The sequence below is a fragment of the Anabrus simplex genome, chromosome 6 (genome assembly GCF_040414725.1).
Source record: "Anabrus simplex isolate iqAnaSimp1 chromosome 6, ASM4041472v1, whole genome shotgun sequence".
In the NCBI taxonomy this organism is placed as follows: domain Eukaryota; kingdom Metazoa; phylum Arthropoda; class Insecta; order Orthoptera; family Tettigoniidae; genus Anabrus; species Anabrus simplex.
The window spans coordinates 234,908,561-234,922,893 of NC_090270.1; the positions used below are offsets into that span (position 1 = coordinate 234,908,561).

General features: G+C 35.3%; 1 long non-coding RNA gene across 1 annotated transcript in view; it reads left to right on the plus strand.

The window, feature by feature from the left end:
- Positions 1-13,059, plus strand: part of LOC137501324 (uncharacterized) — a 59,978-nt gene extending 46,919 nt beyond the window's left edge. The window contains exon 3 of the long non-coding RNA XR_011018467.1: positions 12,997-13,059. This is a non-coding gene — a long non-coding RNA (uncharacterized lncRNA). The remainder of the gene's footprint in view (positions 1-12,996) is intronic.
- Positions 13,060-14,333: the final 1,274 nt, after the last annotated feature.

The following is a 14,333-nucleotide window of genomic DNA, read 5'->3' on the forward strand; positions in this document are numbered from 1 at the left end:
ATAGAAATGGGATAGGAAGTGTAGGAGGGGGAATATTCATTCTGGTGAAAGAAGAATTTGTAAGCTACAAAAAAGTTAAAGATGACAAACATGAAATTCTAGGAGTAAGGCACATCTCTAAAGATAATAGGCAACTTGATATCTTTGGAGTGTACAGACCAGGAAAGGGTAGCATTGATGCTGATTCAGAAGTATTTGATAAGATAAACAGCTATGTGGCAAATAATATGGAAAGGAATGTAGTGGCTGATCTTAATTTACCAAAAGGAAATTGGGAATGTAATGCGAATGACAGGAAGCATGACCAACAAATGGCAAATAAGTTAATATGGGAAGGACAGCTTATTTAGAAAGTGATGGAACCAACTAGAGCAGGGATGGCGAACCTTTTCCAACTACTGTGCCATTTTATGTCTGGATTATTATTCTCAACTGTCTACTGTGCCACTTGTTATTTTCGTTTGTAATGGCTACAACCTCCGCCTCCACTCACCACCGCCACCACCGACTTCCATCCTTAATTCCAAATTATGTTTCATAATATGTTATTACATATATATTTAAAAAACCTAATACATGTGATTGCATGTTTCGTGGTCGTATTTTTCCAATACCGCAAAAATACTTCGAAGCTAAGTCATTTATGTTAGTTTCATAACTTGTCTTCACAACATTCATAGTAGAAAATAGCTGCTTGCAGGCGTATGATGACCCAAACAAAGTAAGTAGCGCCGAAAACTTTTGTGGGAAGATGTTCCACTGTTCAAGTATTAAGTTCTCCGGCTTCTGGAGAGAGTATTCATCGTGAACAGCACACTAGATTTTCACTAATGCTTCATCAAGTTGTACGAACGTTTTCACCCATAAATGCTTCCTTAAAATTCAATCAACTCCATTTCTAAACTACCAATGTCTAACCACTCAAAAAAAAACCTCATTTGTGCAATATGAGGTTTTGAAATAAAGTGCGATAGTTTCTCCAAATTTCGAAATTGGGATAATTTTTTGGCAACTATTTGTCTTACAAAATTCAAAACAATAAACAGTTACTCACTAAGAATAATTGCGCGATGCTGGCAACCACACACAAGCCAAACTTCACTAATTCACTGATGTGGGTGAGCGAATGTCTCGTCGGCTGCATCTGACATTTATTTCTTTTGACTTCCTGACCTATCAGTGTTTCAGTGTTGGCATAATGCACGTCCGAATGGAACTAGAATTTAGATTTTCGGTATGTATTTCTTAAACTTGAAACACTATGACTATACGATGCATGAGATACGTATAGTCTACAGTACAAAATGTACATAAAAATTTTAATGTGCGCATGTGGTGTGCCACCGAAATCGTGTTCGCGTGTCACCTAATGACACGCGTGGCATAGGTTCGCCATCCCTGAACTAGAGGGTAGAATATTCTGGATGTGGTGCTGGAAAAATCAGATGAACTTTGGGAAGGCATTCTTTCTGATTATATTAGACATGTTTGCAAAATTAATAACTGCTTCAATAGAAGACAGTTCGGTTTTAGGAAAGGTTATTCCACTGAAGCTCAACTTGTAGGATTCCAGTGAGATATAGCAGATATCTTAGATTCAGGAGGTCAAATGGACTGTATCGCGATTGACCTGTCTAAAGCATTTGATAAAGTGGATCGTGGGAGACTACTGGCAAAAATGAATGCAATTGGACTAGACAAAAGAGTGACTGAATGGGTTGCTATATTTCTAGAAAATAGATCTCAGAGAAGTAGAATAGGCAAAGCTTTATCTGACCCTGTAATAATTAAGAGGGGAATTCTTCAAAGCAGTATCATTGGACCTTCCTGTTTTATTACATATACATAAATGATATGAGTAAAGAAGTGGTATCAGAGGTAAGGCTTTTTGTGGATGATGTTATTCTGTATACGGTAATAAATGAGTTACAAGATTGTGAGCAACTGCAACATGACCTCGATAATGTTGTGAGGTGGACAGTACACAATGGTATGATGATAAACAGGGGGTTAAAAGTCACGTTGTGAGTTTCACAAATAGGAAAAGTCCTCTGAGTTTTAATTACTGCATTGATGGGGTGAAAGTTCCCTTTGGAGATCATTGAATACCTAGGTATTAATATAAGGAAACATCTTCAATGGGGTAATCACATAAATGGGATTGTAAATAAATGGTACAGATCTCTGCACATGGTTATGAGGGTGTTTAGGGGTTGTAGTAAGGATGTAAAGGAGAGGGCATATAAGAGTCTGGTAAGACCCCAACGAGAGTATGGTTCCAGTGTATGGGACCCTCACCAGGATTACCTGATTCAAGAACTAGAAAATATCCAAAGAAAAGCAGTTAGATTTGTTCTGGGTGATTTCCGACAAAAGAGTAGCGTTACAAAAATGTTGCAAGGTTCGGGCTTGGAAAAATTGGGAGAAAGAAGACGAGCTGCTCGCCTAAGTGGTATGTTCCGAGCTGTCAACGGAGAGATAGCGTGGAATGACATTAGTAGACGAATAAGTTTGAGTGGCGTCTTTAAAAGTAGGAAAGATCACAACATGAAGATAAAGTTGGAATTCAAGAGGAGAAATTGGAGCAAATATTCATTTATAGGAAGGGGAGTTATGGATTGGAATTACTTGCCAAGGGAGATGTTCAATAAATTTCCAATTTCTTTGAAATCGTTTAAGAAAAGCCTAGGAATTCAACAGATATGGAATCTGCCACCTGGGCAACTGCCCTAAATGCAAATCAGTATTGATTGATTGATTGATTGATTGATTGATTGATTGATTGATTGATTGATTGATTGATTGATTGATTGATTGACTGAAGTAATAGATGGTATTAGTGATCACGAAGCTGTTTTTATCTTAGTTAAGACTAAATGTGATAGAAAGGAAGGTCTTAAATATAGGACTATTTGGCAGTACCACATGGCTGATCAAACAGGCATGTGGGACTTTTTAAAATGTAACTATGATCTGTGGAAAACCATAAATAAAAATGTAAACAGTCTATGAGATGGGCTTAAAGCAATTGTTGAGGAATGTGAAATTAGGTTTGTACCTTTAAAGGTGATAAGCAATGGTCAAGACCCACTCTATTATAATAGAGAAGTAAAGAGACAAAGAAGGAGGTGCAGGTTGGAAAGAAATAAAGTTTGAAATGGCTGTGGAAGTAAGGATAAATTGAAGGAACTTACTAGGAAATTGAATCTACCGAAGAAGTCAGCTAAGGATAACATGATGGCAAGCATACTGTAATTCACAGTCATGCATATTTTAGTGAAAAATGGAAAGGTATGTATAGTTACTTTAAGACAGAAACAAGTTCCAAGGAGGACAACCAGGCGAGTTGGCTGTGTGGTCAGAGACGCATGGCTGTGAGCTTGCATCCGGGAGATAATGGGTTCGAATCGCACTGTCGGCAGCCCTGAAGATGGTTTTCCGTGGTTTCCCGTTTTCACACCAGACAAATGCTGGGGCTGTACCTTAATTAAGGCCACTGCCGCTTCCTTCCTACTCTTAGGCCTTTCCTATCCCATCATCACCATAAGACCTATCTGTGTCGGTGCGACGTAAAACCACCAGCAAAGGGAAAAGCAAGAAGGACATTCCAGGGATCATTAATGGACAAGGGTAACCCCAATGTTGAAATTCCAGTAAAGGTTAATAGAAGGGGTAAAAAGGTGCGATTGAAAGAGCCTACTAAAGTTAATTTTAATTCAGTGTAGGAGAATAGGAATGCAAGAAATGTTAATCGAAGATAATAAAATAGTGTTATTAAAGTTATAATTACTATGATGATAACGATGAATTGGTAATTTAGATCAACTAAGTTTTGGATGATCAACCATTTAGGTAGAAATCCTAAGAAAGGGGGTAAACCACCAAGGGAAAGAAGAAGGAGGAATAAACAAGACTTTGTAATTTGGTTGTTAGTTATTGTTAAGAAGTTTTGGTTGATATGGTAAATGTGATGAACGTTAAACATTAGAATAATGGATAAAGTGAGAAATGTGTAGATAATGAAATATAGTTCCCATAGGTTTTCTCCTACTACTATGGCGGCAATTATTCAACCAATATGATTAATAGAGGAATAAGCTATTAGCTTTCGTAGAGAACTTTGATTCAATCCTCCTAAAGATCCAATTAGTACTGAGAATAAAATAATTATTCTAATGAAAATGTTTATTTCAATAATATATGCTAACAATATTAGAGGGGCGATTTTTTGTCAGGTTATTAAAATAAAACAGTTTTTTCATCTTAATCCTTCTATTGTTGCTGGAAACCAAAAATGGAAGGGGGCGGCTCCCATTTTTAGTAGCAATGCTGAACATATCAGGGTTGAAAAGATTTCGGTATTTGTATAAAAAGGATTATTGGAGAATGCAAATATTAAAATAATAGAGAAAAGTAGTGCAGCAGATGCTAGGGCTTGCACCAAAAAATATTTTAGGGAAGCTTCTGTTGATATTAGGTTTTTTGTATCAGTTATTAAAGGGATAAAAGATAGGAGGTTAATTTCCAATCCCATTCAAACTCCCAATCAGGAAGTTGATGTTGTGGCAATGAGTGTACCTAAAATTAAAGTTGTAGTAAATAAAGTTTTAGCAGGAGTAGTGAAGATTAAAAAGGAGGACAATCCTATTTACGGGGTATGAACCCATTAGCTTATATTTAGCTTACCTTTTTGTTAAAGTTTATGGATATATCTAGGTGTATGAAGCACGAAAGTTTTTGATACTTTAGGAAATAGTTTAAATCTATTAGATATAATGAAGGTAAATAATTACATGATTTACTCTATCACAGTAATCCTTTTTATCAGGCACTTCATTACTAAAACTTTAACGTATGAATAATAAGAGTTGGTGCAAAGTGTTTATTAGTATTAAAATAGCTATTTAAGGAGGGGGTAATTTTCTTTTTGAAATTTTTTTTTGAAAGTGCGCAATTTTTGCATTTTCGGTAATCAAGAATTTTTGGAAATTTTGAGGTTAGTGAAAAAGTAATTAAAATAGATTTAGTTGATAAAGATTAGTAACAATTTTGAAATTTCAGAAATTTTCAAAATTTTTAAATAAAGGCCTTATTTGAGATTATTTTTAAGATAGTTGATAGTTTTTAGTAAGAAAAATTGGTCAGTTACAATAGTTATATATATACATATATACATTTATATAATATGAATTACATATAGAAAAGGTACATTAATTAATAATAACTTATTAATATATAACCCCCGATAATGTTAACAACAAATATACTTGAGAGAGAAAAAGAGGATCTTATAGATATTTCTAGCATTGTAGGGGGTATATATCTACATATATATTATATATATATTTATATACTAATAAATGCTTATATAATATATCTCTAGATATTGGTATAAATATATAATAACTTATATTCATTATCTATTTAATCTTTAGTAATAAATTAAAGTATTTATTTTAAATATGCATTTATATTAATATATATACCTATTTAAGTATATATTTCAAGAAATATACACAAAAAAAAAATATACTATGATTAATATTCTAATTAAATATTTATTACCTGCTGCTGAAGGCAGTTTCAAGAATATAAATAAGTTTATAAGGTGAAATGATTAGTGTTAGAGAATAGGTTCCATATGTTATTTTTTAGATAAGTGAATATTTTCATTGTATAGGGGCGAAAAATGCGATGAAAATTCAACGCCAGGAAATACTCAAAATGAGTTCATTATATTATATATTAATATTTATGTGATATTATGTTATAATTGTAATATTGGATACTTGACCCATATTTTAATAATGAATTTAGAAAGTTTTATTCTTGCTTAATTGTTTACTTTTTATATGTTTTACATGTGAATTTTTGTGATTATAGAATTTATGAGCTTAGATAGTATACATATATTTGCAGTATTTAATATTATTTATCAAGGTGACTTGGAATTAGTAATATAATATGTAGCCGGCAAAAGTCGTGCCAGCCGCCGCGGTTATACGTAGGGTTAAAGTGAACATTATTAGTGTAGGAGTTAGTAAATTTAATAGACTTGAATGTAAATTTTTAAGGTAGAATTTTGAATTTATTTGGGGTTTAGAATTGGTATACGAAGCTTTGAAAATTGGGTTATAAACTAGGATTAGATACCCTATTATTCCAATTGTAAATATCATTACTTGAGTAGTAATAGTTATGTTCTTGAAACTCAAAGAATTTGGCGGTGTTTTAGTCTTTTCAGAGGAATCTGTCCTGTAATCGATAGTACACGTTATAATCGACTTGATTTTGTTATCAGTTTGTATACCGCCGTCGTAAGATTATTTTTTAAGAGTGATAATTTTCTATAACTCTTATTAGAGTAAATGTCAGGTCAAGGTGCAGCTTATGATCAAGTAAGAGATGGATTACAATAAAAAAATTTAAATGGATCTTGCATTGAAAAGTAGTGCGTTTGAAGGTGGATTTGAAAGTAATATTGTTATATTATGATAATATGATTTTAGCTCTAAAACATGTACACATCGCCCGTCGCTCTCATTATAAGGTGAGATAAGTCGTAACATAGTAGATGTACTGGAAAGTGTATCTAGAATGCAAAATAAAGCTTAAAGTGAAGCATTTCATTTACACTGAGAGGATGTTCGTGCGATTCGAATTATTTTGAAAGTATCAATTTAAAATTTGATGAATAGGGAATTTTGATTTAATTGAAATAACATTAATTAATGTATGTTTTAGTATAGTAATAGAACAAATTTATTTATTTATAGTGAAGTAGTACTGTGAAGGGAAATTGAAAAAAGTTGAAAATAAATTTTTAGAAAAGTAAATTGATATTGTACCTTGTGTATCAGGGTTTATTAAAATTGGAATAGAGATTTATTTTTCCCGAATTAAAAAGAGCTAATTTGTTATGTTGGTTAGTGTGGTACTATTATCAAGGATAGCAAGTTTGTAATGAAATATTAGTCGGTTTTTAAGATATCTGGTTCTTCAAGAAATGAATTTAATTCAGTATTTAATAGTAGTTTTTATATTAATATATTAACTGTTAATTGAGTATAATATTTTAAGGGATAAGCTTTAGAATAGGATTTATAATTATTATAGAATTATAAAGAAATGTAGGCTTTAAATTAGCCATCAGTTGAATAATGTTATAAGTTATTTTATTGTAATATGATTTTATAATAATATTAAGTTGAATATTGAAGTGATTTATGTAATACATTTACATTTACATTTATATTACATAAATCACTTCAATATTCAACTTAATATTATTATAAAATCATATTACAATAAAATAACTTATAACATTATTCAACTGATGGCTAATTTAAAGCCTACATTTCTTTATAATTCTATAATAATTATAAATCCTATTCTAAAGCTTATCCCTTAAAATATTATACTCAATTAACAGTTAATATATTAATATAAAAACTACTATTAAATACTGAATTAAATTCATTTCTTGAAGAACCAGATATCTTAAAAACCGACTAATATTTCATTACAAACTTGCTATCCTTGATAATAGTACCACACTAACCAACATAACAAATTAGCTCTTTTTAATTCGGGAAAAATAAATCTCTATTCCAATTTTAATAAACCCTGATACACAAGGTACAATATCAATTTACTTTTCTAAAAATTTATTTTCAACTTTTTTCAATTTCCCTTCACAGTACTACTTCACTATAAATAAATAAATTTGTTCTATTACTATACTAAAACATACATTAATTAATGTTATTTCAATTAAATCAAAATTCCCTATTCATCAAATTTTAAATTGATACTTTCAAAATAATTCGAATCGCACGAACATCCTCTCAGTGTAAATGAAATGCTTCACTTTAAGCTTTATTTTGCATTCTAGATACACTTTCCAGTACATCTACTATGTTACGACTTATCTCACCCCATCATCACCATAAGACCTATCTGTGTCGGTGCGACGTAAAACCACTAGCAAAGGGAAAAGCAAGAAGGACATTCCAGGGATCATTAATGGACAAGGGGAGTGTGTATGCGATGATCTTCAAAAGGAAGAAGTATTCAGTCAGCAGTATGTAAAGATTGTTGGTTACAAGGATGATGTTCAGATAGAGTAGGTGACAAATACTAAACAAGTATTAAAATTTACATATGATAACGTCATTTACAATAAGATGCAAAAGTTGAAAACTAGAAAAGCTGCTAGAATAGATGCGATTCCTGGGGATATACTGAAGACAATGGGTTGGGATATAGTACCATATCTGAGGTACTTATATGAATATTGTTTGCATGAAGGAGCTATACCGAATGAATGGAGAGTTGATATAGTAGCCCCTGTGCATATAGGAGAGGGTGATAGACATAAAGCAAAAAAATAACGTTCCTGTCAGTTTGACATGCATTGCATTTAAGCTTTGGGAAAGCATTTTTTCTGATTATATTAGACATGTTTGCAAAATTAATAACTGGTTCAATATAAGGCAGTTCGGGTTTATGAAAGGTTTTTCTACTGAAGCTCAACTTGTAGGATTCCAGCAAGATATAGCAGATATCTTGGATTCAGGAGATCAAATGGACTGTATCGCGATTGACATATCTGACGCATTTGATACGGTAGATCATGTGAGACTACTGGCAAAAATGAGTGCAATTGGACAGGGCAAAGGAGTGACTGAATGGGTGGCTACATTTCTAGAAAACAGAACTCAGAATTAGAGTAGGCGAAGCTTTATCTGACCCTGTAATAATTAAGAGAGTAATTCCTCAAGGCAGTATTATTGGACCTTTGTGTTTTCTTATATATATAAGAGATATAATCAGATAGATATTGTACCGGGAGGTACACCTCTACGCCGCACATTCAAAATGAGCGCCTAAAAGAACTCGTCTATCTACTAAATGTGAAACCAGTAATACAACAAGTTAGAACTTTACTCTGAAGATGTCACCTCTAAAAATCTGATATAATTTTGTTATTGTGAAGTTTCCTGAACTGTGTGAATTTCTACTTGTTTTGTTTTCCATTCATCAAGAAGTTTGGACATTCTCTCATAGATGACACTACCAAAGAACTATGATCATGCACCCTGGTGCAAAGTGAAAGAACCTTTGATTTAAAGCAGTTTTGTATTCATAAGGTTTTTTTTACTAATTGATGTTCATTTATTTTTGGGTTGGCAATATTTATCTTTTGTTTCCGCCAGTTTTGAATACAGCCAATCCCTAATTTCTGTAATTAATTTTCTACCAATTAGGTCTTCTTCGTCTTCTTCTTCAATTTTGAGTGTAACTTTTAAGTTAACCAATAAAATGAAAGGGTGTGGCTAGTTTAATCTTGAATGATCTCGAACTTTCCCCTGCGGATTTTCACATCTCTTGGCCAATTGATCGTCATCTGATCTAGTGTGTGTGTCAAAGCAGGAGGCGGGCGGCACCTCTTTCATTAGGCATCAGTACACCGACAAGGTAATGGCCATGTAACATATTTATTTCTTGCTAGCTCCGCAGTTTAACTTGAGGGAAAGGTCCGAATCATTAACTGTGTAACCTAGTTTTCCTAAAAATGTAACTTTCTGCCAGCTAATGTAAAAAATCATAAAATCTTTAACTGTAAATCGGGAATAGAGAGTGATGTGCCCTCTCGAGCTCCCCTTCATATTGGTTTGAGGCGACTACGTTTTGTAACTGATTTTCTTCCTTTCCGTAATGTCTTAATTTATTCTTATATGAGCCACCTCCATAGTTTGGGAATAGCCCCTGTTTCATCGGCCAAGTGCCCTTTAGGTTTTAAGAATTCATATCTAGGAGTGCAAGTACACGCCTCCATTCAATTTGTGTTTCGGGCCACTTACTTAAACTGTTCTTTTCTGCAACGGCCCAATAGGTTGAGTACTAGATACCCCTGTTTCAAATTTGTAAGTTGTGCCTTGACGGCGAGTGATTGTAATTTTTTTTTTTTTTTTGCTAGGGGCTTTACGTCGCACCGACACAGGTAGGTCTTATGGCGACGATGGGACAGGAAAGGAAGGAAGCGGCCGTGGCCTTAATTAAGGTACAGCCCCAGCATTTGCCTGGTGTGAAAATGGGAAACCACGGAAAACCATTTTCAGGGCTGCCGATAGTGGGATTCGAACCTACTATCTCCCGGATGCAAGCTCACAGCCGCGCGCCTCTACGCGCACAGCCAACTCGCCCGGTGATTGTAATTTCTGATATTGCCTTGAATAGGCTTGGAAAACTCAGAGCACGTCAGCTCTTTTCTAGTGTTGTAAAAATGCCTCTGGGGGGCTTGATATTGTAATAAGTTGGGAGCAAGTGCTCCATGTATTGAGGGATTTCTGCCCTTGAGTAAATTTGTGCTCTTTTGTAAATTTGAGCTAGGAGCTCAAGAATTGTAAAGCGAGGGGCTTGAAGCTCAAATTTTTAAACTGTCACTAAATTTTGAATTTTCTTGTCTTGTCTAAAATTGGTCATTGTACCTGACGTTTCATTGTTATGAAAATTTGCTAAGGTTGAATTTAAGAAAATATAACCTTCAGTTTAAATTTTAAATTCTTTTCTTGACATTGTAGTTAGACCCATTCATCCTGGCACCTTCTTTAACCTCTGCAGTCCACGATAAACCCTGGAACAGATATAATCAGAGATAAGGCTTTTTGCGGATCATGTTATTCTGTACAGTCTAAAAAATAAAATTACAAGATTGTGAGCAACTGCAAAATGACCTTGATAATGTTGTGAGATGGACTGTAGGCAATGGTATGATGATAAACGGGGTTAAAAATCAGGTTGTGAGTTTCACAAATAGGAAAAGTCCTCTCGGCTTTAATTACTGCATTAATGAGGTGAAAGGTCCTTTTTGGGAACATTGTAAGTACCTATGTGTTAATACAAGGCGTGTTTTTTAAGTAAGGGCCTTTTTGTTGTAGACACTAGTAGTTCGCACGTCCATCACAACAAGCTCATGTGTCGTGTGCCGGCATGCTTTGGGAACAACGGTGCTCATTTTCAGCTCTGTTGCTAATCTGTACGGTTCTGTTCTGTGCTTGCTCATATGTTCAAGATTATCGACTTGCCCGCCCCTTGCAAGGTTCGGTCAGTGATACGGTTTTTGTCAGTAGGGAACCTGTCTGCTTCGGACATTCACTGACAGATTTGTGAAGTGTACAGTGCTAATGCTATGAGTGAAGGCAAAGTGCTTGAGTGGGTACAAGACTTCAAAGATGGCCGTGACAACGTCCATGATGAGACCCGCTCTGGTCGCCCATCTCTGATCACGGACAATTTGGTGGCTTCAATTGAAGCAAAAACTTGTGAAGACAGATGTTTCACAATAACACCTCTCTCAAACGCCTTTCCTGACGTGTCTAGGTCAGTGCTGTACAAAAAAATTTCTGAAAACCTCAACTTTAGGAAACTGTGCTCCCGTTGGGTCCCTAAACTCCTAACGGAGGACCACAGACACAAAAGATTTAAGTGTTCAATGACGTTTTTGACTCATTATGCTGAAGAAATTGACAGCATGTTGAGTCAGATTGTAACAGGAGACGAAACATGGGTTTCACATATGACACCCGAATCAAAGCAACAGAGCATGGAATGGAGACACAGACAATCGCCTGTAATGGTGAAGGCCAAACAGACTCTGTCCCAGTGCTAGATCATGGCATCCGTGTTTTGTGACAGGCATTGTATTTTATTGGTCGACTTCATGCAACGAGGAACCACTATCAGTGCAGAAGCCTGCTGCCAAACCTTGAGATAGCTATGCAGAATGGTAAAAAACAAAGGACGCGGCGTGCTCCTTCTCCATGACGATGCAAGGCCTCACACTGCAGCTCATACCCGAGGTTTATTGGACACTTTCGGCTGGGAAGTTTTAGATCACCCACCCTACAGCCCTGGCCTTGTGCCAAGAGATTACCATCTATTCTGCCACCTCAAACATCACCTCTGTGGCAACCACTACAATGATGACGACGAAGTGAAAACAGCCGTGAACTCTTGGTTATCAGAGCAGGTGGCAAGTTTCTATGAAAAGGGTATTCAAAACTTAGATGTAAGGTATGATAAGTGTTTAAACAAACTTGGCGGCTGTGTTGAAAAATAGAGTAAAGTATGTGGAATCTGCAAATAAATGTGGTGTTTGAAAATTGTCTTTCGTTGTCTAGTTATTTTCAAACAGCCCATACTTAAAAAACACGCCTCGTATAAAGAACTATCTTCATTGAAGTAATACATAAATGGGATTGTAAATAAAGGGTACAGTTCTCTGCACATGGTTATGAGGGTACTTAGGGGTTGTAGTAAGGATGTAAAGGAAAGGGCATATAAGTCTCTGGTAAGACCCCAGCTAGAGTATGGTTCCAGTGTGTGGGATCCTCATCAGGATTAATTCAGAAACTGGAAGGAGTCCAAAGGAAAGCAGCTTGATTTGTTCTGGGTGATTTCGGACAAAAGAGTAGTGTTGCAAATTTGGGCTGGGAAGACTTAGGAAGGAGACGAGCTGCTCGACTAAGTGGTATGCCAATATAATGGTCCGTTATTGGACATTATAAATTTTCCAGCTAACTCATTCCCGGTTGCCAGTGTTTCGCCCCAGTGTGCTAAGTTGGGCTAAGTTCCCTATGGGAATCAACATCTATATCATAAGTGGTATGCTCCGAGCTGTCAGTGGAGAGATAGCATGGAATGACATTAGTAGATGAATAAATTTGTGTGGTGTCTATAAAAGTAGGAAGGATCATAATATGAAGATAAAGGTGAAATTGAAAAGGACAAATTGGGGCAAATATTCATGTGTAGGAAGGGGAGTTAGGGATTGGAATAATTTACCTAGGGAGATGGTCAATAAATTTCCAATTTCTTGGCAATCATTTAAGAAAAGGCTAGGAAAACAACAGATAGGGAATCTGCTACCTGGGTGACTGCCCTAAATGCAAATCAGTAGTGATTGAAACTTTTTTTACCTTGTTTTTCCAGGAGGGTGTGAACTAACCCCTAGTTCAGCTGCTCCTAAAGAATCTTGCAGATTGTATGTTGGCAACATTCCACCTGGCTACAAAGATGTAAGTATTCTACAAAATAGTCACACTTATTTTGACTGTCCTTACATACTGTACACTATCAGAACTTAAAATTTGAGAAATTAAAATTCAGAGTATAAGTGATTTCTATTTGTACACACTTTAGCCATGTGTGAAACAAAATGTAGCATAATCAAACAATGCAAAGTACTGACATTCATTCATTCATGCATTCTTCATTCATTCATTGATTGATTGATTCATTATTTATTTACCATAAACCTTGACAGTAACTATGGAAGGCCAGGAGAAAAGGACAGGCCCCCTATACGTAGTGTCCCCTAACCTTTTGAAATAATTACCTACAGTAAATCCTAAACTAAAACAGTCATATACACTATTTGCAGGTAAAGTAACAAAGTATAATGTATACATATTTTTAATTTACACAATCTTTCACTCCCTGGTTCATTCTTCTGCATATTCCCATACATTTTCTCACTGCATATGCTTCCTAACATAACATTTAACCATATTTACATTTTTACATTTCATGTTGGCTGGGTGGTCATTCCAAAGCTGTGCTGAACGAGCAAAGAAACCTAGTTTTTAGCACTCAATTCACGCAAAGGGGGGTATAAGACACACCCCTTTGCCTCTTTGGACGGAGCTGTAGGATAAGAAGAGTTGAGGGAATGGTGAAAGGTGAATTGCCCCCTTGAGGGACTTGTGTAAGAAGGTGGCGTTGCTTTGTTTACACAAGTAGGCAATTGACGGGAGGGAAGACAGGTATCTCTTCTTGGTAATTAGTCGTTCAGCACGATGTTGGATTCCTTCTAGTTTGTGAAGATTAGCAGGTAAGCCGTCCGTATAGCATTCGATTTGCATCCACGGAGGCTTCTGTGCATAAAGCCGAGCACCCTGGCAGCTTTGCATCCCACATCGTCTGTTTCGGTGTTCTATATTAGTTGTTGAGAAATGGTCATTCCTAGCAATTGCATGGTTTTAACTCGCTCAAGTATGCACATTATTAAAGTTATATATACATTCTATTGGGTTAGCTGGTGAAACTCTACTGACCAGTGCATTTCTTATTAAGTTTTCATCATTAAAGCAGTGTTTCTTGATGAGGTAAACTATTTTTGTGTTTTACAGTAAAATTTTGTTTCCAGGTTGCATACTTGTCACGTTATGGCAACCAAAAAGGGCATGAATATGTTACACTGATTTTAGAAGATAAGTTAAAAGTGCTTGAAAGATTAGACAAATAGCAAATGAAGTTGGTGTGAGCAT